The sequence below is a fragment of the Dermacentor albipictus genome, chromosome 9 (genome assembly GCF_038994185.2).
Source record: "Dermacentor albipictus isolate Rhodes 1998 colony chromosome 9, USDA_Dalb.pri_finalv2, whole genome shotgun sequence".
NCBI lineage: Eukaryota > Metazoa > Arthropoda > Arachnida > Ixodida > Ixodidae > Dermacentor > Dermacentor albipictus.
In genome coordinates this window covers 108,227,601-108,254,306 of record NC_091829.1, presented here as the reverse complement: position 1 = coordinate 108,254,306, position 26,706 = coordinate 108,227,601, and the positions used below count along the sequence as shown (strand labels likewise).

At 47.8% G+C, this 26,706-nt stretch overlaps 1 long non-coding RNA gene across 1 annotated transcript; it reads left to right on the top strand.

Annotated features, from left to right (window-relative positions):
- The first annotated feature begins 2,660 nt into the window (after positions 1-2,660).
- Positions 2,661-13,072, top strand: LOC135907205 (uncharacterized). Its single transcript, XR_010565930.2, has 6 exons — positions 2,661-2,900; positions 8,922-9,051; positions 9,481-9,559; positions 9,653-9,685; positions 10,514-10,540; positions 12,825-13,072. It is a non-coding gene; the product is annotated as an uncharacterized lncRNA (long non-coding RNA).
- The last annotated feature ends 13,634 nt before the right edge of the window (positions 13,073-26,706 follow it).

Below are 26,706 nucleotides of genomic sequence, written 5' to 3'. Positions count from 1 at the left end.
GCCAGCCAATGATGACCGCAAATTACTTTGAAATTTATTGTATTTACTTGTGTTCCCGTCTGAGACACTAAGTATGTCAGCGGATACATCGTCCCGAAAATCACCCGAATTTTGGCACTACTTGTGGCATAGTAAACAGTCCACCAAGAGGATACACAATCACCTGAACCTGTGAACGTCAAATCTAGAGAGGCAGCTAAACCTCTAACAAAAGTAGGATGTTCCGAACTTTGACATAAGAGATTATTGTCCCGTGACCAATGCCAAAGTCGTGTACCACACGAATCTGTTGTTAAAACCTACGCCAGATGATGAGAGTTCAACTCACCAGCCAATATAACATAATTTAAGGTAATAGAGATTACACTACCCGGAGGCCGTGTGCTGTGAATATCGGAAACATAGTATAGATTCGCGATGAAAAATTAACGGCGTAAAAGTAGAGTTAAGGCTGTTAATATTATTTCCAATTCAGGGGACAAAAGTTTCAATGCTATCTATGTTTTGTGGAAAATTCTGGTTGATAATAATGTAAGTAATATCATTACCGAATAATGTAAGGGCGGCAAGATTACGATGAATGACTACACTGGTTTGACTTGTGGACATGACCTACACAAAAAAGAGCGAGCTTTTCTGAGATGAAAATTTTCTTTGCGGGGCTAGCCAAGTTTCCTGTCAAGTGGTTATATCTGCAATTAATTGGGCATTCAGAGAAGACAAATCTGTGGAGGCAGGAAAAATTGAATTACATTTTCACTGCAGTACTTTTGAAGATCCTACGGTAGAGATAGAATGGCACTAGCAACAGTTAGGCGTCAATAGAGACGTGCAACGCCAACGTGTGATTTTTATCAGAACTTGCCGAAGATTCAGATATCACACGGTTGTCATAAGAATTACTGCTTCTGGAAACTTAGACGTTACAAGAGCACGAGGTGGCGTTATATTTACCAAGCTAGTAACATGAGTACTTATTAGCTGGCACAAGCATTATGAGAAGCCGGCGACAGAAAAAGATCCATCGCTTTCGTCATTGCTTTTTCAAGTGCGGCTTCAACTGTCCGCGCAAAGGTCGCATCAGTGAAGGAAGTTGATGTGCGGTAACTCCAGCGTATGCGTGTGCCCTCTCCTTGACAATCATCGCAGCATCTGACCTAGAGTAGCTCCTATCAATAACTTCAAGCACTTGCACTTCTTGCATACGAACGGGAGGATTTTCATAGTCTGGAATGTTTACACCTTCGCAGAGGTACTTTCACCTTCTCATCTTGAGCAATACAGTCGGTATTAGAGTGGCCCTCTCCACAGTGCAACAGCGCGAGCCAGATTTGCGCCAATCTGCACTATGGCCGAATCTCCAGCAAATACGGCATTGTAGCAGACGTGAAGCGCTTGACCAATTTCGGCGGCGGCATTACGGTGAGTCACTACGCCCGTTCTATGCCGGTCACAATAAAGGGACTCTGAAAGGATTTTGACGATTGTGTACAAACGTGCTGAGTCGTTAGAGTAGGTCCTTCTGATCATTAATTGACGCATCTAAGTGCTCCGCGTAAAGCATGTAATTTATCATAAGGTTTTAAAAATGCACATTGCTGGCGAATTTTCAGCAGCCCTTACCCATATGACGTAAATCACCCAATTGACGTCAGTAGGGCGAGATATCCTATTGGCTGCCCAGGGAGCGCCATCGATACATTTTCCACCTTAATGGTGAACAAATGAGGTTCGTAATAGTTGAATGTCAGATAACTTGTTTCTGTGAAAAGAAAGTAGCAGAAATAAAATGCATAAGAACCATTTCTCACTACTCTTAAGTACTTCCGGCACACAGTAAGCGTCCTCCGCTTGTGTCACAAGGTGCTCAATATTGACAGAGAGCTCCGCGGTCAGAGTCAGGCTCAGTTTTTCGCGAGCACTATGATTCGACTTTCTTGCATTGTGGTTGCAAACGTAGCGATTGGCACGATGTCAAGCTGCGACATCGTGTCCCTCTGCAAGGCAGCAGACGAGTGGGCTGGCAGCAGCGCATCGGACTGCGCTATCCGATCGGCGCCATGATATGCGCGTTTGCGGCCGTCACTTTTCACTGGAAGATTACTAACGCAACAACGTTTCGCGAGTCCGGTATTAGGGTAAACGCAAGCGCAAGGGCACAGGGCTTGGCCGTTTAACCGTGTCGTTTGGCCGAATCCTTTCAGGGGCCACTTAACGTCAATATTGGTTGCGAAAAGCGTTTTGCAGGAGCTTTTAACACGGTCCTCCATGGCAGCGTAAAGGCGAAAGATATTATGTTGCTGGAATTCTGGTTTAATTACGCTGACTGCAGAGCACCTTTTCTGCAAAATCAATACAGCTTCTTTTTCCTCTGCCACAGTCGGTCATCGAACGAAATACCTCGTGCTAGCCTGCAGATAACCGTAAGCACAAAGTCGTAGACGGAGAGCTACCAAGGGTGGTTCAATTCGAACGTTACACTTCATTATAATCTTTTTCTTTAAACATTATTACAATTATCTTTAAGTAAATTTTTAAGCTTTTACAACTGCGTTTTCATACCTCCCCCCATGCCACGGCACAATCCACCGTAGTGGGCAAGAGCTACAGCCTGTTAGAAACGACCACCTCGTGGCACGCGAACACGTGGTACGCGAACCTCGGCATGCGAACCTCGTGGTACCACGTGACGCGAGACTACCGTTGCTGGCCCCGACCTCCAGTTTGTATATCCTCGTCGGTCCGCGAAGAAGAACGGCCGTCGGTATTCGTCGCTGATTCAACCCGCCCATTCAGGCAGCACTAACCGTGTGGCTGCATCTGCGACCTTCGCCACCCTTGACCCCAGCTTTAGTCCTCGACCGGGCACCTAGAACATTCCACCGCTGCGGCCGAATAAGGTTAGCTTCCGTTCAATATACGAAGTCCTCCCAGCGACTGTCGCTCCAGGTGGGAGCGAGATGTTGTGCCGTGATAGAACCGCAGGCAGCCGCCTACCGTAAGCCATAACGTAGGCTTTGAGAAAAAAAAAAAGCTACGGTCACGAAAAAAAAATGGGCACTCGAATACGGGCACCGTATTCAAGTGCCAGTAAAACACGCGCTTCGTATTTACTCATATCTCATCGATAGTTAAATGTGACGGCAGCACCTACACGTCATGCCAGACAGTAACGTCGCTCCGAATCGCTTTACACGCAATTTGCAGTTCCAATGACTTGAACTTTTAAACCTTTACTATGTTCCCTGGTAAGAATCGCGGCGATAAGAGAGAGATTACTGTCGTGAATGGTATGGTTTGATTGCCGGGTTGGCGCTGCCTTCTCACGAGCATGCGTAAATATAGGCTCTCTGTATTTCTTTCTTTTTTTTTACACCACACAGTGACCTTTCAGTGGTTAGTGTGCATTACTTGGTTACGTGATACTCAGACTGCGTGGTTCCCAGCACGTTTTGCGCCAATGAGAGCGCTCGACGCACCGAGCTTTAAAGCGTATCAAAGCATTAAACAAGTCAGCTATCGATAGAAGCAAAAAAAAAAAAAGCTTTTAGGGTGTTAGCGAAAAAAAAAACAAGGAAGAGCCTAATAGGATAGAATTATCGAGACATCAGTACCTGTATACGGGGTGGCTGTAGAGGTTTTCAGGGAAGAAAAAAATATTTAGGAGCGGTAATCAAAATGGTAGCCTTATAAATATGTATAGATCACGTCAGCAACTCAAGTATTCTACGTGACTACTTGTCCCGGCCCCGCTTCGAAGGTGATCCCAGGAATACATCATCATCAACATCGTGATAACGCATATATTGTGCTACACGAAAGCGAGAGTCTTGATGCATTGTGGCTACGTTCGGGCCCACAGCAATCACCGGTGCCAGCCTTCACAGGTGGCAAAAAATCAACCGGCTGCCCTGAGGCTCATTTAGCGCGTTTCCGTCGCTGAACACTCTACGTTTGTGTCGCCCTTCCCGTTTTTCCGGTGTCAGCGTTTGCAGTCCCCCACCGAATCTTTTACATAACACGAGGTACGCACGACCGCAGTTTGCGGTTCACTGTTAAAGCAAACACATTCGTGTAGAGTGCGATTCTGACGTGAAGTGCGAGGGTGATTCTAATTTCTAAAAAAAAAGAAAAAAATGAAGATTGTGCAGGTCTACGCCCCTACATCCAGTCATGATGACCAGGAAGTCGAAAGCTTCTATGAAGACGTGGAATCGGCGATGGGTAGAGTGAAAACTAAATAAACTATGCCAATGGGTGACCTTAATGCCAAGGTAGGCAAAAAGCAGGCTGGAGACAAGGCAGGGGGGGAGTATGGCATAGGCACTAGGAATATCAGGGGCGAGTTATTAGTAGAGTTTGCGGAACAGAATAATATGAGGATAATGAATACCTTCTTCCGCAAGCGGCATAGCCGAAAGTGGACGTGGAGGGGCCCGAACGGCGAGACTAGAAATGAAATAGACTTCATACTCTGCGCTAACCCTGGCATCATAAAAGATGTGGACGTGCTCGGCAAGGTGCGCTGCAGTGATCACAGGATGGTAAGAACTCGAATTAGCCTAGACCTGAGAAGGGAACGGAAGAAACTGGTACATAAGAAGCCGATCAATGAGTTAGCCGTAAGAGGGAAAATAGAGCAATTCCAGATCAAGCTACACAATAGGTATTCGGCTTTAACTCAGGAAGAGGACCTTAGTGTTGAAGCAATGAACGACAATCTTGTGGACATCATTAAGGAGTGTGCAATGGAAGTCGGTGGTAACTCCGTTAGGCAGGATACCAGTAAACTATCGCAGGAGACTAAAGATCTGATTAAGAAACGCCAATGTATGAAAGCCTGTAACCCTACAGTTAGAATAGAACTGGCAGAACTTTCGAAGCTAATCAACAAGCGTAAGACAGCTGACATAAGGAAGTATAATATGGATAGAATTGAACATGCTCTCAGGAACGGAGGAAGCCTAAAAACAGTGAAGAAGAAACTAGGAATTGGCAAGAATCAGATGTATGCGTTAAGAGACAAAGCCGGCAATATCATTACTAATATGGATGAGATAGTACAAGTGGCTGAGGAGTTCTATAGAGATTTATACAGTACCAGTGCCACCCACGACGATAATGGAAGAGAAAATAGTCTAGAGGAATTCGAAATCCCACAGGTAACGCCGGAAGAAGTAAAGGAAGCTTTGGGAGATATGCAAAGGGGGAAGGCAGCTGGGGAGGATCAGGTAAAAGCAGATTTGTTGAAGGATGGTGGGCAGATTGTTCTAGAGAAACTGGCCACCCTGTATACGCAATGCCTCATAACGTCGAGCGTACCAGAATCTTGGAAAAACGCTAACATAATCCTAATCCATAAGAAAGGGGACGCCAAAGACTTGAAAAATTATAGACCAATCAGCTTACTGTCCGTTGCCTACAAACTATTTACTAAGGTAATCGCAAATAGAATCAGGAACACCTTAGACTTCTGTCAAGCAAAGGACCAGGCAAGATTCCGTAAAGGCTACTCAACAATAGATCATATTCACAGTATCAATCTGGTGATAAAGAAATGTGCGGAATATAACCAACCCTTATACATAGCTTTCATTGATTACGAGAAAGCATTTGATTCTGTCGAAACCTCAGCAGTCATGGAGGCATTACGGAATCAGGGTGTAGACGAGCCATATTTAAAGATACTGAAAAATATCTATAGCGGCTCCACAGCCACCGTAGTCCTCCATAAAGAAAGCAACAAAATCCCAATAAAGAAAGGCGTCAGGCAGGGAGATACGATCTCTCCAATGCTATTCACAGCGTGTTTACAGGAGGTATTCAGAGACCTGGATTGGGAAGAATTGTGGATAAAAGTTAATGGAGAATACCTTAGTAACTTGCGATTCGCTGATGATATTGCCTTGCTTAGTAACTCAAGGGACCAATTGCAATGCATGCTCCCTGACCTGGAGAGGCAAAGCAGAAGAGTGGGTCTAAAAATTAATCTGCAGAAAACTAAAGTAATGGTTAACAGTCTCGGAAGAGAACAGCAATTTACAATAGGCAGCGAGGCAATGGAAGTGGTAAGGGAATACATCTACTTAGGTCAGGTAGTGACTGCGTATCCGGATCATGAGACAGAAATAATCAGAAGAATAAGAATGGGCTGGGGTGCATTTGGCAGGCATTCTCAGATCATGAACAGCAGGTTGCCATTATCCCTCAAGAGAAAAGTGTATAATAGCTGTGTCTTACCAGTACTCACCTACGGGGCAGAAACCTGGAGGCTTACGAAAAGGGTTCTACTCAAACTGAGGACGACGCAACGAGCTATGTAAAGAAGAATGATAGGTGTAACGTTAAGGGATAAGAAAAGAGCAGATTGGGTGAGGGAACAAACGCGAGTTAATGACATCTTAGTTGAAATCAAGAAAAAGAAATGGGCATGGGCAGGACATGTAATGAGGTGGAAAGATAACCGCTGGTCATTAAGGGTTACGGACTGGATTCCAAGGGAAGGGAAGCGTAGCAGGGGACGGCAGAAAGTTAGGTGGGCGGATGAGATTAAGAAGTTTGCAGGGACGGCATGGCCACAATTAGTACATGACCGGGGTTGTTGGAGAAATATGGGAGAGGCCTTTGCCCTGCAGTGGGCGTAACCAGGCTGATGATGATGATGGTGATGAACCCCCCCCCGCCTATTGTCTAATGATAGTCGATTAGTAGGCTTTTCTTCACTGCACCGAACAAAGCAATGCGCGGCCCCTCGACTGAACTAGGCACTACATTTCTTACGAATTACCGTGAAGTGTTAAAAAAACGCCGTGACCAGTTCTGTCGGTCGTTGGCGCTGCTGTCCACTTTCTCGAGTCGAGGTAGATTGTTAAATCGGTGAACGTTCTACGCAGGAAGGTAAGTAATTTGCATAAAACAGACTCGCGAAGGCAGCACAAGTCTAGTCCTTCAGCCCGTTTGCTCGAAGAGGCGTTGATATTACTTGCATGAGATCGAAATGCATGATGGACTAATTAACAAGAATCCACAAATTTGCTTTTTCGTTTAAATACGCCACGGAAACTTTTGCAACAGACAAATTATAGGCGGTGAACATTCAAGGAATATACTAACACGTGCACTTGTGTACCCTCACTTTTTCTTTTTTGAGAGCACTCTCTGAATGACATCTCTTAGATGGGAGGTATCAAACTTGCAGTAAAAATGCACTGTAATTAAGCTTACTTGAACAAAAGACCATTTCAGGAATTAAAGTGAGAAAGAAACTGAACAGCCAGTGTATTTTTGTTCGCAGAATTTGGGAATCAGTTCCACGAAGTTAGTACCACAGTATGAAGTGTTCCAACTGAGCCTGCCTTGCGATTTTGCTGGATACAATTTGTAAATTGTCCCGTAAGGTAGTTAGTTAGCACCTAATGAATTTTCGCTAACTGGTTGATTATACGTATTGACGTCTCTCGCAAATAGGTCCACCTGTACGAGCAATAGAGCTCGAGAATTCAAATGGTCCTTTCTGATGCACATCCTATTTCCTTAAATTGCAGCAGAAGCCATGTGTGTAGATGACTCTCGGCGGTAATGCATTTAACAGTGAACCACTACAGCAACACAGCGTATTGCAACCGTCGAAGCGAGTTATGCGTGAAGCTTCTAGCGCGGCGGCATTCCTCTTTTTGCTTCGCTAAGAACACTTAGCGCCATCTGGCGCCACTACCGCGAAGCCTGGGCATGGCCTCAGAAATGCACGGCTCTCGGTGGGTGCGGACCCTGAGAAATCTCATGCTGCAAGAGAGCTCCTTTCTCGCGCTCCTTTCTGCAGACGCTGCGACATCCAGTGGCAGGGCCAAGCGCACTGGTGCCTGCGAAAGCTGATAATTGTTTCCTGGCTTGCCAAACTCTCAGTGGCACATCCTCCGTCAACGCAGAGGACTTGTAGTTTGTGGCGCTGGCGCCCGTCTGTGTCCCTGTACAAGTGCAGTGCGGTGCATCAAAGTAGTTTTTTTTTTCTCTTCGATCTTGCCATTCTGCTTTTACCTTCCTCCAGCGTAGGGCAGCCAACCAGACGCTCTTCTGGTTAACATCCCTGCCTTCCCCGTTTCTTTCCCCCTCCTCCGAAACGCACCCAAATAACAGAATAGAATCGCCAGTTTTCGTTCATTCAAGCCTTCCGTCTACCTAGGCTAGAGCAGTGTCACAAAAAATGGCTATTGAAAGGACAGTCACAGGACACGAGTCGCCCGAGCGTGCGAACGCTTGATATTCAGAATCCTAAAGCGTACTGACGTGTCCCGCTACGAGGTGGCGCCACCAAATAAGTTATGCGCGTTCGAAATTCGACGTCCCGAACGCGCATGTGCAAGGACTTTCGTCGCTGTCTTCTTTGCAAAAGGCAGCCGATTTCACTGAGAGTCGTACAATAGAGCGCAGAAAATTGTTTGCTTTGTATAGCTGCAATCGAACAGAGGTATAAGTTATTTGGTAAAAAAATAACCCAATAGCATCAAGAAAAGTTGTCAAAACAATTCTAGCTCTTTGAAATTCACGCTCCCTCCACCGTTAAGACACAGTCGCCGATGTGACCATGGCTCGGCTCACCCCTGTGGAAAAACATCCACTACTTGGAAGAATTAAAACTAACGATCCCCGGTCTCTACCATAGAGGGTAAGACGCGATAACGCTGACAATGGTTCTTGGCCGATCTCCCACAGTGGTTATGCACCCCAGTTTCCGATGCCGTCTTTTAACAGCTGCCACCACCCGTGAATTTCACGCGACCGTTGCGTGCCCCCGACCGTTGGGTCTCATTCCTTCGGTGACGTGTGCAGCCCAGCGAACGTGTACGCTCTTCGGGAAGCGCCGACCTCTCACCGTGAGCGTCACCGCCTCTTAACGTCACCTTTTTCTCCTTTCACGTCCGCAGTTTTCCAGCGCTTCGAAAGCACGCCTCCGCTCTGCCCCGAGTGCTGCCCACGCCGGTGGTGGAAAAAAAGACGTCGCGCTAGAAAAGCATCGCGTGCTGTCGAAACCCGTAAGCTGTGCTGGTGAATTCGGTAAGTGCGAACGGTGTGGCGCAAGGGGAATAATCACTTATTGAAAAACGTAGCCCGTTTACCTAAGGCAGTCCCGTTTGACCGCTAGAGCGGTTGCAGAACTTCCAGACGCCGTGCCAACCTTGCTGCCCTTATCTGCCGGCAAGCAGTTTCTTGCAAGTGCACTCGGCAAACAATTTACTCCGCTTACCTCCGCTTGCCCTCGTTTTAGCTTCCAGTTCCTAATGTCTTGATTGGTGACGGCCAATGCCATAATATAGAGAGAATTCTCGTGAATGACAACGCATGTCGGCTTGTCTGCACGTGCGTGCGTGTGTGCGTGCGTTGCTGGACACATAATTTAACAACTTATGTGCAGAAGGCTATAGGGGCGTTGTTGCTTGTGCGTTTTGGTCTGGATCGTATACGCTTTGCTTTAACTCTTTGCAGTGCACGCCCTTCTGAAGACATTCTGGCTGTGTTCCTGGACCGTTCTCCGATTTGAGCGAATAATCCACTCCAGCCATGAGTAAGTCCCGGTAGCCACTACCAGTTCCGGAATGAATTTGCCTGTAACGAGCTCGAACGTGCTTAACGCCCGATTCCCTTTTTTTTTCTGCAGCTGAGATGTCCGAGCGGTCAACGTTCTCAGGCGGTGAGTTTGCTTGTCTAGAGCAAGGCTCTTTTCAGAGTCACTTTGGTTTCGTCCTTGTTTTCGGCCCCATGTGCCGGCGTGCTTTTGTCACAGTGCAGCTACGAATCGACTTAACGGAACCAGTTTTCATTTACGTACACGCTTTGACATGGAAAGCTTGCATGCATCTTTGAATAGTCATGCTGTGTCTCACAGTTCCATGATTTTTTTTTGTAATGTATGAGTCTAACACGAACTGGCAGCAAATTTTCAATGATAATATAATAGTACTGTGCAGTTCCTGTGTTTGGCGTCAAATTGCGGCGTTTTTCACGCTGGCCTCGATGTTGTAGGTTTGGCTGTTGCTTTTACATGGATCAGTGCTGTTTCCATCACATCATCATTATCATCATCATCAGCCTGGTTACGCCAACTGCAGGGCAAAGGCCTCTCCCATACTTCTCCAACAACACCGGTCATGTACTAATTGTGGCCATGCTGTCCCTGCAAACTTCTTAATCTCATCCGCCCACCTAACTTTCTGCCGCCCCCTGCTACGCTTCCCTTCCCTTGGGATCCAGTCCGTAACCCTTAATGACCATCGGTTATCCTCCCTCCTCATTACATGTCCTGCCCATGCCCATTTCTTTTTCTTGATTTCAACTAAGATGTTTCCATCACATACTAACTATACTACCGGCATTGACCAGTGGCAGCGATGCCACACCAGAGAGGGTGAAGCGAAAACCGATAAATAACATAAGAATAACAACAAATGAATTTCCCTTGATGGCGATGTTCTTTATTTTTTATTTTTGCTGCGTACTTTTCTTTTTTTCGCATTTCCAGGCGAACCCTCCGGGATTGAGGAGTCGGGTAAGAAGTACTGTTAAAGCCGACGCCTTTCTTTCTTCTGCTTGTTTAAGTCGATCACCAATGCGACACCGCGACTGAGAAAGATGCGTCTTATGCCCGCATAAGGGATTGTTCGAATCACGGATATATGAAGGAATGCGTAGAAACTGGTGGCACAGCGGGGTAGTGGTCTACGTTCCAAGACATGTGCAAGCTGCGTCCGTTTTTTTTTTTCCTCCTGTACCACAGATATTGTGTCCTATTGGTGAAGCTAGTCCGATGTTCTTTCCAAACTAATTCACCTCGATGAAGTACGCTACGCGACAGGTTCGTTCCTGCATAAGCGAGCGGATACGAGTGTGGTACTGGGAAATCTCCCCCCCCCCCCCCCCCCTTCGTGTTCAAGGAAGCCTCATGCACTGCTGCTCGCTTTTTGAGGCCCGATCTAGCCGCGTGGCCGAGAACTGCGCCAGCGGTAGCGCCAACGTCGTCATTCCCTGCTGTCTCACGTGACTTATGCGTCGCCGCGTCATGAACCAACAGCCTCATAGAAAGAAACACAACTGGCTGTAAAAGAAAGACGATTATGTTAAATTAGTGACGCCTCTCCAAAACATCTCAGACATCTCGAAAACATCTCAGAGATCAAACATGTCAAAAACATGTTAAACAAAACATGTTAAAGAGAAATGTTTGCGCTGTAACTAAGCCCACACAGCAGCCAGCGTTGCTAGCTCGCGTGCTTATCGTGTTAACATGCGCGTGGTCTGCGGTTGTTCCCGAAAACGGGGGCACCGATTTACCGAGTCTATATGTCGCGCGCCTTCGTCAAAAACGTTGCAGGAGCAAGGAAGGTGCATGTGGTGCAAAAAAAAAAGGCGTATATTCACATCAGAAAGTTATCGTCGTCGTTGGTTTGTATTAGCTTTCTCCTTGTTCTTGTCGCAAACAAAAAGTATCCCGAGAGCAATTAAGCGGACGCTATAGGCGCTTTCGCACCGTCATCGCCGTCGCCGCCGTTGTCGTGTTTTGCTGCCGGACGGCTGCGTCAAGCCAACACGTGTCACCTGCGTATTTTGAGCGCGCCCTCAAGGAGTTTAAGCCCAGCGTAGGCGCTGCTATCGGTGTCGATGGTTGAAAACTTTTTGGGAACTGGGGAATTGGTAACGTTTTATTTTTCGAAGTATTTATGTGAAATAATTTAGAACGTTAAAAATGAATAAGGGTGTAAATGGGTCTATAACAAACACGCTTACACCGTTTGGGTGTGGGGTGTAAGTTAAAGATTCATTTACACCTGCGCTCATTTCTAAGGATAGAAGGTATTTTACGGTGCAGGTTCGTTAGTTCATTGAGATACCGTATCGTTCATTATTTTCTATTCATATGTTTTATGTATTCTCGTTCATATTTCTGCTAAATGCCTTTCTTTCTTACTTCCTCGGGGATCAGATTCTGCTATGTTTGTTGCTGACAACGGGTTAACACGAAGAAGGAAGGGAAATTGATAAACAGTGGGCGCATAAGGAAAGCCTCCCCTCGGAGTCAATGCTGCATATATTTCACCTATTTATAATTTAATTGAAAAAACTGTACGATAATTATGCCACATCACTGTGTGTCTCGTGGTCTCGTGTACCTGTATGCGTTTATCTCTTAACCGCTGACTATCCAGTGGACCATCCGGGACGTTGAACTTTGTCAGGAGGCACGCAACGTTTCCCTAATTGTGACACATATCGTGTGAACGTTGTACACATGTATGAATAAAAATGTGATTAAAAAATTTCAATTGCATATCAGGTGGCACGAGTCATACCAGTTTTTTTAATAAAGTGCACCATCTTTTTTTTACTTTTGTGGCAAACGGCGCAATTCTAACCCTTGATACAAATTACTCGATGAGGCTGACATCATTTCTACGAGAAATAGGCTAGCCTTATTGAATATTTAACATTGTTCCACTGGCTAACTGTTTAATTCGTGACCTTTCAGCACTTATTGCAATTGAAGAATTGAAGCCAGCGAGCTTGCATTCACTTGCAGCGAATTCTCGGGATGACATCAGTTTCTAGATAATTATTTTCCAGTTATGCCACGAAATACAATGGCGTTCTACCTATTTTTGTGCAGCAATGCGTCAAGCAGCGTTTTTTTTTTACGTGACACAGCAGTACATTTGTACCGCGAGTTCGACTCTGCATATCTCGAAACTGGTGCCATCCTCAGAAGTCGCACATGCGGTAGAAGTGACGAAGAAGTAATGTTCTGATGCCTTCTTCTTTGTGCTTCTTTTGTTTTACAGCCATGAGCGCCACTGCAATTTACTGTGAGTTTCGCGCAGTGCTTTTATCAAATACCCTTTCCATAGAGGCACAAACCACAACGGTATGACGAGAAGTAGGACGAACAAGGGAAGCCTCGGCTCGGAGCCAACGTTTTGACAGGAAGACTTTGTTAGGCTAGGCCAGCTTCTTTCCTATGCCGGGGTTTGTTAACACACATAAACAACATAACAAACATAAGTTGTTAGGCGAGAACAATGTGAGGGAAGGGAAACAGCGTTGGGTATGTTGAAAAGGAAACATTAGTGTTGATAGTTTAATAGAACAAGGAAGCGATGTCAGCTGTACATAGAGGTACACCTAGATAGGCAATTCTTTAACCTTCTAGAAACTGTGAGGGCAGAAAATCGATATGGAGCGAATGAAAAAAATAATAATATTAAGCCGTAAATACATGGTCTCGAACGTTTAGTCAAAAAGCATGACGTGAACAAAAATTTGATTTTCGTGGATGAAAAACGGACATTGGGAGTAGGCTGTGTCAATGGGTAATGAAAGAAATGAGAACAAGCACACGTGTTGTCGAAATTAAGGAAGGAAAACTGTTTAAATATATTTACAGAATAGACAAGTGAGCTTCTTTGTAAGTGGTCATCACGAAAAAAAAAAATCCAATGTGAACAGTCAACAACAACAAAAAACCTTCCAAGGACGGAGCGACCCCTACCAGCTGCCAGGTTTATTGCACTAAAGGCAATATGTTCAAGACCTACCGCGGTGGCGTAGTGGCTATGAAATCGCGCTGTTGAGCACGAAGTCGTGGGATCGAATCTTGGCTGCGACGACCGCATTTCGATGGGGGCGAAATGCAAATACCATACATCGTGCATTCGAGGCACGTTAAAGGGAAGCTTTAGCTCGGGCCCAACACCAACGCGGCCTATTCAAATACATGTAAAACGCAAACGAGCTTTTGGACCAATTTTGATGAAATTTTGTTGCATTTGAGAGAGAAAATTAAACCCTAGTGACTGTTGGAAGCGGAATTTCTATTTAGGGCTTGAATTTTGTTACAATGATTTTCAACAATTCGAAAGTTTAAGAAATTATAGAAGCAGGAACTTTAGAGCTTAATTGCTCTGGATCAAGAACAGATGTCAATGTTCTGTAAACGGTATCTATTAGAACATTCAGAGCGGACAAATTTGATATGTCAATTTGTGTCTTACGTGAATTTGTTACGTTGTGTACAAGGGCTTGGCAAAAGCTGTATTTCCATATTACAAAATTATTTGAGTTTCATGTGTAAAATTTCAATTGTGTCCGCTTTAGATGTGCTATTCGATGCAATTCACAGAATTATGGTATCGTTTTTCATGGTTGAGTTACAGAGTTGCAAACATAATAGTCTCGTTTTCTTAATATTTTTGACTTTTGCCAATTTTAAATTAAAAAATTGACGGCCTAATTCAAAATTTCGAAACCAACAGTCACTATATTTTCAGGTTTTTTTTAAATGCAACAAAGTTCGTCAAGTTTAGTGCAGTGGTTGCCGAGAAAAACGAATTCTCCTTTTACATGTATTTAGATAGGACAAATTAGTCACGAGTCCTCCATCACGACGTGCCTGCTAATCGAACTGTGGTTTATGCACGCAAAACCCAGGAATTTAATTCAGTTCGATATATCCAGCAGGCAAGCAGCAAAACTTAACAAAAGCATGACTGCGAAAAAAGAAGGAAAGGTACCGATAAAAGGCACATATTGCTAACTACATAAAGGCAATCTTTCGGGAAGGGGTTCAATGCTATCAAACATAACGGCAACTTTGTTTACTTTCACGCTGTGGCACGGCTAATGTCATGCAGTGTGGAGCCTTCAGACCTGTACACGGGGAGTACAGGTCTGAAGATTATTCTCATGCAATTGTACGCTCATTCACTATACCCCTTTCGCAAGGTATGCCGAAAGACAAGCGTGAAATTGGGCAGATGCTCCCTGTTAGATGTTGACGCTGCGATGTCAAAACGACGTAGACGATGTATGATGCTTGTAGAAAGAAAGAAAAACATTTAGAAGTGTATACAGATATATGTACAGATAGATAGGTATATATATGATGTGTATATTTGTATATGCAATTCTCAGCACTGTTTATTTTGTCTCTCTGGAAGAATCCTACGTACATTGTCTACGTTCTTGTGACATCGCAGCGTTAAAGTCATCAGTGTTCATAACATGGTCAGGCATACACATCACATAAGCAATGTAGTACCACATATCATTTAACGCCCGTTGTCATGGCACAAGGCAAATATATATATATATATATATATACATATATATATATATATATATATATATATATATATATATATATATAGGAGGTTTCTTCAACGTTCAGCACGCAGGACCGGACGTAGAATATGCAGCAAAGCGAAGACGAAACCTCTAGAAGTAAGGCGTGCTTACTTACCGTTTTCGGCTGGTGGACCAGTCTTCGTCAGAGTACAGTGACAGCATACCGTACAGTACCGAGTACAGCGCTGTAGTCTGACGAAGACACGGTCCAGTAGCCGAAAACGTCAAGTATATATATATATATATATATATATATATATATATATATATATATATATATATATATATATATATATATATATATATATATCTTGCTACGGGGTTCAAAACAGTCAGACGTATATTTACAGAATTTTTACAATAATCGTAGGGGCTGACAAAATGGTAGACAGCGCGCGAACTCCAGAGCGTCGTCTTCTTCCGACCAAGCTGACAACATCTTCTTCGTCAGCCTGTCACATGACCCCCGGTGGCGGAAGCACCGGCTCGGTGCTGGTTAGGAGGCGGGCGAGTGATACAACTAAAGACGCGAGACATGGACCATGTTGGAGCGATGCTGAGCCAAGGTTGGCTCAAGAGGGGCGATTTCGTACGTGACGTTAGTTACTTTACGCAACACACGGTAAGGGCCAGAGTAGCGTGAAAGTACCTTCTCCAAGAGGTCAACGCGTCGCGGCGGCGACCAAAGGAGAACCAGGGTGCCCGGTGTGTAATGGACGTCACGATGGCGGGCGTCATATAAGCGCCGCTGATTGTCCTGCGACTCCACAAGTCGGCGTCGTGCAATATGGCGTGCTTCTTGAGCTTTGAGTATGGCTTCACGGGCGACCTCGGACGTGGAGTTCAGGCTAGCAGGCAGAATGGTGTCGAAAGGTAGCGTGGGGTCGCGGCCAAACAAGAGGAAGATTGGAGAGAAGCCGGCGGTATCCTGGCGAGACGAATTAGAGGCGAAAGTAACGAACGGCAGCACAACGTCCCAGTCGCGATGGTCAGCGGAGACATACATGGGCAGCATGTCAGTAAGGGTGCGGTTAAGGCGCTCGGTTACACCGTTCGTCTGTGGATGGTGAGCAGTAGCAAGTTTGTGTTTAGTCGCGCAGCAGTGCAGAATGTCGTTGACAACTTTAGAAAGAAAGTAGCGGCCGCGGTCGTTCAGGAGCTGTCGAGGGGCGCCGTGGTGAAGGATGACGTTCTCTAGGAGTAAGTCGGCGACATCGGTTGCACAACTTGTCGGAAGAGCCCGTGTCATTGCATATCGGGTGGCGTAGTCTGTTACTACAGCAATCCACTTGTTTCCCGAATCAGACGTAGGATTAGGGCCGACAAGATCAACACCTACACGGAAGAATGGTTCGTAGGGTACGTCAAGTGGTTGAAGGCCACCAGCAGTGAGTGTGGTCGGCTTTTTGCGTCGTTGACAAAGGCCACACGCAGCGTCGTAACGGCAGACGTCACGGTATAGATCAGGCCAATAGAAGCGCCGGCGAACACGGTCATAGGTCCATGACACGCCAAGGTGACCGGCAGTCTGGACATCGTGAAACTGGGTGAGAACAGTCTGACGCACATGCTCAGGCACAACAAAGAGTCGGGCAGGGCAGTCCGGGCGCATGCTAGAGCGGTAGGATATACCATCTTGCAGTTCAAACATGCGAAGGCAAGGATCGGGCGTCGTTGAACTGAGCCGTTGAATAAGGTCTTGTAAGGAGGCGTCCCGACGTTGTTCGGCTCCAATATCGCGAAACGGAGCCAGAGAGAGAACGTTGACAGGTATGCCGGCCGCAGAAACGTCAGCAGGGTCGACAGGATGGCGCGACAATCAGTCAGCATCGTGATGTAACCGGCCGGTCTTGTATACAACTGAATTGTTGTATTCTTGAAGGCGAAGAGCCCAGCGGCCAAGGCGCCCTGTAGGGTCTTTGAGGAACGAAAGCCAACGCAGAGCGTGGTGATCGGTGATGACTGTGAATTAGCGTCCGTACAAATAGGGGCGGAATTTACCCACTACCCAAATGCGAGCCAGACACTCGCGTTCGGCGATGAAATAAGTGCGCTCAGCAGAGGAAAGAAGGCGGCTGGCGACGGCAATAACACGGTCTCGCCCTTGTTGTTTCTGTGCCAAGATAGCGCCAATACCGTGGCCACTGGCATCGGTATCGACTTCTGTTGGAGCTGACGCATCAAAGTGAGCGAGAATGGGCGGCAGCCCAATCAGCTCGGTGAAAGCACCAGCTTGCTCAGGGCTCCAAATGAATGCGGTGTCTTTCTTGAGGAGCTGATTGAGAAGGCGTGCATAGTTCGCAAAATTTCGGACAAACCGAAGAAGTAGGAGCAAAGGCCCAAGAAGCTGCGAACATCCTTGGCACGTGTTGGCACGGGAAAGTCTTTCACTGCCCATATTTTATCGCGATCAGGGCATACACCAGAAGAATCGACGAGATGCCCGAGCACAGAGATTTCCCGACGACCGAAGTGGCGCTTGGACGAATTTAATTGTAGCCCCGCCTGACGGAAAACAGGTACGATTGTCGATAGGCGTTCGAGGTTTGTCGCAAAAGTCGGAGAAAAAAGGATCACGTCGTCCAGGTAACAGAGACAGATGAACCACTTGAAACCATGTAGGAGGGCGTCCATAATTCGTTAAAATGTGGCCGGGCCATTACATAAACCGAAAGGCATCAATTTGAACTGATACAGGCCATCTGGAGTAATATATCCTGTCTTCTCGCGGTCCATGTCGTCGACGGCAATTTGCCAGTAGCCGGAGCGAAGATCGATGTACGAAAAATATTGTGCTCCATGCAGGCAATCCAGGGCATCGTCAATGCATGGTATAGGATAGACGTCCTTCTTGGTTACCTTGTGGAAGTGTCGATTATCCACGCAAAATCGTCAACTGTTGTCCTTCTTTTTAACTAGTACAGCAGGGGATGCCCATTAGCTGCAAGAAGGTTCCATGATGTCTAGAGAAAGCATCTTGTCAACTTCATGTTGGATGATTTGTCGCTCAGTAGGTGAGACGCAGTAGGGCCGCCGATGGATCGGGCTCGCATCACCGGTGTTCATTCGATGTTTTACGTCAGATGTTTGTCTTAGAGAGCGCTCTCCAAGGTCGAATATGTCCCAGTATGAGGCAAGGAGGCAACATAGTTCATTTGCACGCTGGGGCGGAAGGTCGAGAGCAATCAATTTTGTTAGGGCGTTCAAGTCTGGAGGGACAGAGGGCGAAGGAAGAGTTGAACATGAGGAGCTGTTACAAGGTAAAGTCGAAATGTTGTAGTCTCTGGCCGGCGTTATTTGCGCCAGGGATATTCCGCGCGGGAGTACTTTTGTAGAAAGTTCGAACTTCACAAGTGGAAGGCAGGACGCCTTGTCCGAAACGGTAATGACGGTGGGAGGAAAAGCGACGTTATGCAAGAGCAGGACATCTGCATTAGGGGATAAAATGTAGTCACCGTCTGGTATAGGTGGAACACGGGAGACAACTATGTAGTTAACGGCACGGTGTGGGAGGCAAATATGCTCTGTGGAACATAGCCGTATCGAATCAGTATCGGGAGGGTCAACAGCAGCATGTACAGTGAGTCGCACAACACCAGCAGAACAGTCTATCAAAGTGGAATGTGGTGACAGAAAGGCAAGGCCCAGAATGAGGTCGTAAAGGCAGTGCTCTAGAACCTAAAATAAAACAGAAGTATGATGTCCGGTGACACTCACGCGAGCCGGACACATGCCAATAACGCCTGATGCTCCACCGTCGCGACTTGGACTATAGGCGGCGGGGAAGGAGTAAGGACTTTCTTGAGACGATTCCGAAGCTGAGCATTCATCACAGATATGTGCGTGCCAGTGTCAATCAGAGCCCTAACAGGTACACCATCCACGTTCCCTTTAATGAGGTTCCGATGTGTGGGCAAGGTCAGAAGAGGATTTTTGCGTCGGGTCGCCTTGGCAGCATGACCTCCAGGTGTTGCACCCGGTAGTTTTCCGGAAGGGCGCGCCGGTATGAGCTAGGGGACGGTGATCCGCGAGATGGGGGTGATCGGGAGAAGCGGCGACGTGGCGAAGGAGAGCGGTTAGAGCGGGTAGGCAGAGAAGTGTCGCCAGATTTTACTGGCTGCGTTTGCGGGGGGAACCGAGGAGCAGCATGCGGGCCGTGGGATGGGAGGTAGGGCCAGGGGGTCGAAATACACGAAGACCGGCAGTGACGTGAAATATGGCCGATACAGCCACAGGTGAAGCTTATAGGCTTGCCGTCTGGAGCGCGCCATTCGGCCGGATTGCGATACCGCGTTGTGGCATTCAGGCTGCGGGTGCGTATGACAGTGCTGGACGGAGTGGAGTCAGGTCGATTAACTGAGCAGACGTTGGTCAAGCCAATGTTGGCCAATTCCTGGCGCACGACGGACTGTTATCAGTGAGACGGTCGCCTGGAAATTGCCGTGGCAATAAGTTGGGGTTGTGACAGGAGAGGCGGCGTCTATTTCACGTCGGGTAATATGTAGGACGTCATCAGAGCGATCGGGCGTGGCCGGACTGCGGAGGTCTTCGTAGGTGGACGTCGCAGCCGTGTAGGGAAGGCGGGCTCTGATGACGTCCTACATATTACCCGACGTGAAATAGACGCCGCCTCTCCTGTCACAACCCCAACTTATTGCCACGGCAATTTCCAGGCGACCGTCTCACTGATGGCTGGGCAATGCAGCGACTCTTGGCTTCTTCTACCACCGGCATTCGGTAATAATGGCTTGCACATTGGAAGAATTCTTGAAAACAAGGAGGTGGAAGGCATCTTCTGCTATGCCCTTAATGCCCTGTGCAGCTTTATCAGGTTCGGACATTTTCGGATCCACATTGCGGCACAGAGGGAGCACGTCCTGCATGTGCGTGAGGAAGGTTTCAGTGAACGTCCGGACACGCGAAGCGAAGTATTCTTTGGCGGAGCGCTTACGTCCAACAGGCTTGCCAAAAAAAATCTTTCAGCTTCTGTTTACAAATGTCCAAGCTGGTAAGTTTCTCCTCGTGGGTCTGAAACCATACGAGGTAAAATATCAAGTTAGGGAGCAGCATGGTCTGATCCCAGTGGTTGCTGGAGCTAACCCGCTCATATAGTTGAAGCCAGTCTTCAACATCAGTGTCGTCGATGCCAGAAAAGTTTCCTGGGTCGCGGAGTTGTGCTAGAATGACGGTGGACGTGGGTGCCAACGGGCCGGAAGCATCCTCGCCATGTGCTTGCATTCTAGATGAAGCCAAGGAGCGCCCGATGCGTAAATCCATCTTGATAATGATCCCGTAACCTCCACCAAAAAAGTTACGGGGTTAAAAACAGTCAGACGGATATTTATAAAATATGTACAATAATCGTAGAGGCTAACAAGATGATAGACAGCGCGCGAAGTCCAGAGCGTCGTCTTCTTCCGACCAAGCTGACAACAGCTTCGTCATCAGCGTGCCACAGTATTATATATATATATATATATATATATATATATATATATATATATATATATATATATATATATATATATATTGTTTCCTGTAGATGGAGCCCAATACTATAAACACTTTATTTACAGGGAAGCTAACGGCAGGCCAAAATTGTGAGGCTATATCAATTGGGCCCACGTCGTCTTCTTCCTCCCGAATGCAGCGTCACTGTGGCGGCTGTTCCGTAGCATCACCCCCGGCGGTAGAAGCACCGTCCCAGTGCTTAATCTACATATCCGCTGTGAAAGGTGTCTGGTATGGCTTTAGTCTCGCCATGTGAACGATGTCGCAGCCGACGATGACGCTGACAGGTCGGCGGGGATGACTTCATACGTGACATCGGTCACTTGTTGCACTACATGGTATGGACCAGTGTAGCGCGACAGCAGCTTTTAGGAAAGGCCCACACATCGAATGGGTGACCAGAGAAGCACCAGAGAACCCGGAGTGAAGTGCACGTCGCGATACTGGCAATCATAGAGGCGTCTCTGATGCTCCTGTGAGGCCTCGAGACGGGTGCGGGTGAGCTGGCGCGCGTGGTCGGCGTGTGCGATCGCGTCGCGGGCGTATTGTGTGATTGAACGTGTTGCCGAGGGCAACAAGGTGTCCAAGGGAAACCGGGTTCTCGGCCATATAGGAGATAGAATGGTGAATACCCAGCGGTGTCGTGACGCGATTAATTATACGCGACCGTTACATATGGTAAGTGAAGATCCCAGTCGTAGTGGCTGGTCGCAACGTACTTTGAAAGCATGTCGATGATGGTCCGGTGAAGGCGATCCGTGAAGCCGTTGGTCTGTGGGTGGTAGGACGTGCTGAACTTGTGCTTTGTCCAGCAGGAGCGGAGGATGTCCTCGACAACTGCCACAGAAAGCTACGGCCACGGTCAGTGACTAATTGGCGCGAAGCACCATGCACTAATATACAACAGAAATTCAGCAACGCCAGTAACACAACTTGTCGGAAGGGCTCTGTTGATTGGGTACCGTGTAGCATAATCAGTAGCGACGGCGACCGATTTATTTCCGGAGCCCGTGAGAGGAAACGGTCCAAGAAGGTCTAGACCAACACGGAAAAAGGGTTCCGGTGGGATGTCGATCGGCTGGAGACTTCCAGCTGGAGGTGTGGCGGCTTCTTCTAGCGCTGACAGGGCTCACAAGCGGCAATGTAGCGCCGCACGGAGCGGGCGAGACCCGGCCAAAAGAATCGACGCACACGGTCGTATGTGCGAGAGACTCCCAAGCGTCCAGCCATGGGAGCGTCGTGAAGTTGTTGGAGGACAGTCGAACGCAGGTGTGATGGAATTACGAGCAGAAGGTCAAGGCCGTGTGGATCGAGATTGCGGCGGTATAATGTGCCCTCCTTATGGAGAAACATCCGGAGAGCGGCGTCGCCAGGCGTTGACTCCAGATGGTCGACGAGGGCTCGTAATGAAGGATCGCGGCGTTGCTCGTTGCCGATTTCAAGCAACTGGGACACAGAGAAAACGCAAGCGATCGCGTCCGAACAGCCGGCTCGTCAACGGGGTAGCGGGACAAACAATCGGCATCCTGGTGCAAGCGTCCCGTCTTATATACCACGGAGAAGGTATATTTTTGCAGGCGTAACGCCCAGCGAGCGAGTCATCCCGTGGGGTCCTTGAGTGAGGATAGCCAGCAGAGCGCGTGGTGATCAGTGACGACACAGAAGGGGCGTCCGTACTAGTATGGACTAAACTTCGCAACAACCCACACAAGAGCGAGGCACTAGCGCTCTGTGATTGAATAATTGCGCTCAGCGGGTGATAGAAGTTGGCTGGCATAGGCTATAACGCGGTCATATCCAGGCTGGCGTTGTGCTAACACTGCTCCTATGCCGTGGGCACTGGCATAAGTTCGAACTTCCGTTGAGGCAGACTGGTCAAAGTGGGCCAGAATCGGAGGTGTGGTAAGGAGAGCAGCGAGCTGCGAAAAAGATGTGGCATGGTCAGTTCCCCAAGAAAATGGGGCGTCTTTCTTCAAGAGGTCGGTAAGGGGACGTGCGGTAGTCGCAAAATCGTTCACAAAGCGTCGGAAATAAGAGCACAGCCCTACGAAACTACGAACGTCCTTGGTAGAATTCGGAACAGGGAAGTTCGTAACGGCGCGAATTTCGTCCGGATCAGGTCGCACGGCTCTGGCGTCCACGAGGTGTCTTAAGTACGGTGATTTGGCGGTGAGCTATGTGACATTTTAACGAGTTCAACTGGAGACCGGTGCGGCAAAACACGTCAAGAATCGCTGAAAGACGGTCTAGATGCAAGTCAAACGTGGGCAAATAAACGATGACGTCGTGCAGATAGCACAAGCAGGTGGACCACTTGAACCCGTGAAGCAAAGAGTCCATAATTCGTTCAAAGGTGGCGGGCGCGTTACAGAGACCGAAAGGCATCACCTTGAACTGATAAAGGTCATCAGGGGTAATAAATGCAGTCTTCTCTCGGTCCATGTCGTCGACGGATATCTGTCAGTAGACGGACCATAAGTCGGTAGAAGAAAAATAGGTAGCACCGTACAAGCAGTCTGGAGCGTCATCAATACGTGGCAAAGGATACACGTCCTTTTTTTATTTTGTTCAGGTGGCGATAATCTACACAGAAACGCCCCGTGCCATCTTTTTTTTTTTGACAAGTACGACGGGAGCAGCCCAGAGACTACAGGAAGGCTCGATAATGTCCCTTGCAAGCATCTTTTTGACTTCCTGTTGGATAAGAGCTCGTTAGGACTCGGAACCACGATATGGACGTATGGACGTTGGTGAATAGGGTTCGCATCGCCAGTGTTTATGCGATGGGTTACGACGGACGTTTGACCTAAGGGTCGATTGTCAAAGTCAAACATGTCGCGATAGCCGTCAAGAACGCGGCAAAGGGCTTCCGCTTGAACAGGTGTAAGTTCAGAGGAGACCATCTGCTCAATGTAGACATCAGTACCGTGTGATGACGTCACGATATTGGCTGAGCTGGGACGATCTTTCACTGTGAATGGCTCGATCTCATCATCCGAACTTGTGTGGTTAGCGCGAAATTGACAAGGGGAAGGCAGGTGCGGTTGCCAGTAATTGAAAGCACAGTGTGCGGCACGGTAACACGATGTGTAAGTATAACTGCCGGAAATGGTGGACCACGTAATTACCGTCAGGTACAGCTGGTGAGGACAACAAGTCGACGTGTGTCACAGATTGAGGCGGTAGGCGAATAAAATCCATGCAACTCAAACGGCTTGGAGGCGGGTCCACAGGGTCGGCAAGAAGAGGCAAGTCAAGGCGAAGTAAGCCGGCCAAACAGTCAATGATGGCGGAATGATTTGCAAGGAAATTCGGACTGAGAATGAGTTTGTGAGGGCAATGCTCGATGACAGTGAAGAGAACGACGGTTTGTCTCCCAGCAGTGGTGAGTCGGGCAGAGCACATGCCAACAATAGCTACAGTCCCTCCGTCGGCGATTTGTACAAATTGGTTGGGGCGAGCGTCAGAACTTTCTTGAGCCGACGGCGAAGAGCAACACTCATAATGGACACATGCGCCCCAGTGTGAATCAACGTGCACACAGGAACATTGTCGACGTGAACGTCCAAAAGATTCTTGTTCGTGGGTAAGGTGAAGCGAGGATTTCGTGCCAATGTCATCTTTGCAGCTTCACCTCCAGAAGCTGCACTGTCTAGTTTTCCGGTAGGGGGTGCGGCGAGTAGGCCGGAGAAGGAGCACGGTGTGACGGGGGCGAACGAGATTGGCAACGGGAGCGAGAAGGCGAGCGGGAGTAGCGGGGTCGTGTCAAAGGTGTCGCAGGGCCAGATGATGGAGCGGGCATACAAGAGGGAAAGGAAAAGGACGCTCAAGAGGGGCGAGGGTGGTAATCAGGAGAATAGCGCATCGGAGAAGTCCAGCGGCGGCGGCAGTGGCGAGCGACGTGTCCAATGCGTCGGCAATTAAAACAGATCGGCTTGTCGTCCAGGGTACGCCATTCGGAGGAGTTGCGCTGTCCTTAAGAGGAGTAAGAAGAGCGCGGTGGGGACGTGCGTGGAGAAGGAGGTTCCGAGCGCACGGAACGAATGGATTGCTGGCCGACGTTGGACAACTCTTGACGGACTATGGCCTGGATCAAGGAGATTGTCACCGGAGACTGATCAGGTGACGGGAAAGAAGGGGCCGTCGGTTGTGCCGCTTCGACCTCATGATGAATGATGCGGGCCAAGTTGTCACATCGCGACGGCTGGTGGAAGAGGCCGTCACAGGATGACATAGCAGCTGTGTTGGGAAGTCGCGTGATGCGCTGGAATACCCGGCGGCTTTTAGTCTGCTCAAGGCGGCAGCACTCCTTGAGGGTCGCATCGATGCTGGTGACGTTCGTAAACACCAGTAAATTGAACATGTTCCTGTGGGTGGGCAGCGCAACCCGGATGAAGGACGAAAGGAAGTACACAACACGAGCGCAGACTAACAACTGGTTTATTATTTCAAGCAACGTACTACAATATACAGAAAATGTAAACACGTGTAAAATGACGTTTACAAGGGTGTTAGCCTATCTTGCCATTCAAAAAATCAGCTTCTTTATCCTGTAGAGTGATAGAAGGCTGGCTGACGCATGCGCCTGAGTTCACATGCATGAAGTAGGCCTCTACAATCTCGCGGTTAATTTGATGCATATTTTTATACAGTATTTCCGTTTGTTCAAACATGGGTTTGCATGAGCAAACTCTACAATGCGCGGCCAGACTCGAACCTGTTTCATTCCTGATCGCGCCTTGGTGCTCCCTAAGGTGGATGTTAAGGCAGCGTCCCTTCGTCCGGGTTGCGCTGCCCACCCACAGGAACATGTTCAATCACTAACTCACCCAGCTCGCCGTCCTAATTCAGTAAATGAAGGCGTCGTCAGCAATGCCTTTGAGGGCGTGATTAACCTCATCGTCCTCAGACATAGTCGGGTCAGTCTTGGCACAAAGGGCCAAGACGTCGAGAATGTAAGACACGTAGGACTCGGTCAACGTCTGTACACGTGTGGCAAGGGCTTTCTTGGCATTGACTTGGCGACCAAACGGACTGCTAAAAAGGTCGCGGAACTTCTCTTTGAAGAGATCCCAGCTCGAGATCTCCTCTTCGTGAGTTAGGAACCATGCAAGTGGAGCTCCGTCGAGGTAGAAAAGAACGTTCGCAAGCATAATAGTCGGATCCCACCTGTGACTGGTGCTGACACGTTCGTATACGCGGAGCCAGTCGTCAACATCAGGACTGCCGACTCCGTTGAAAACACCAGGATCCCGAGGGGGGGAAACGGCGACGTAGGTAGGGGCTGCAGGCGGAGACGGTTGCGTAGATGAAGTGCCACCAGCAGGAGCCGAAGTTGCACTGTCGCCGTTGCGACCGCTGCGAAGCTCCATGATGAGTACGGGGAACGTCCTCCTCCGCCAAATTAATGTTACGTGTAGCTGAAGTCCAATGCTATATGCAAGTTACTTACAGGAAAGCTAACGGTAGGCAAAAATAGCGACGCTATATCAAGCGGGCCCACGTCATCTTCTTCCTCCTTAGTGCAGCCTCACTGTGGCGGCTTTTCTATAGCACTATATATATATATATATATATATATATATATATATATATATATATATATATATATCTTGTTTCCCTACATCAGGCCTTGAAAATTCTGGAGTTGATTCGGTTGCCGGTTACGCGGAAGTTCATTTCCTGCTCGTGGTGGTCACATCCGGTGCATTTCATGTCTATGTGTCGTAATAAAAGCATTCGATTTCGTCTATCTTTATCCTATGTAACGTGTAAGCTGGTCCCATGCTTATGTTGTCTTGTTTTTCTCAATACACACACTACCTGACGTCTCATATTTCCAAGCGTTTTCTCGTATATTGGCCTTTGAGGCACTGTAAAATTTCTGTACCAGCATTCAATGTTTGCCTCCTTAGAATGCTGTGTTATCTATCGTTGCGAATAAACAACTCTTTAGACCCCGGCAGACGTCGTCAATATCCATGTCATCACGGTTTGCTGGGGCTTCAACGTCGAGGCGGTGTCATCACA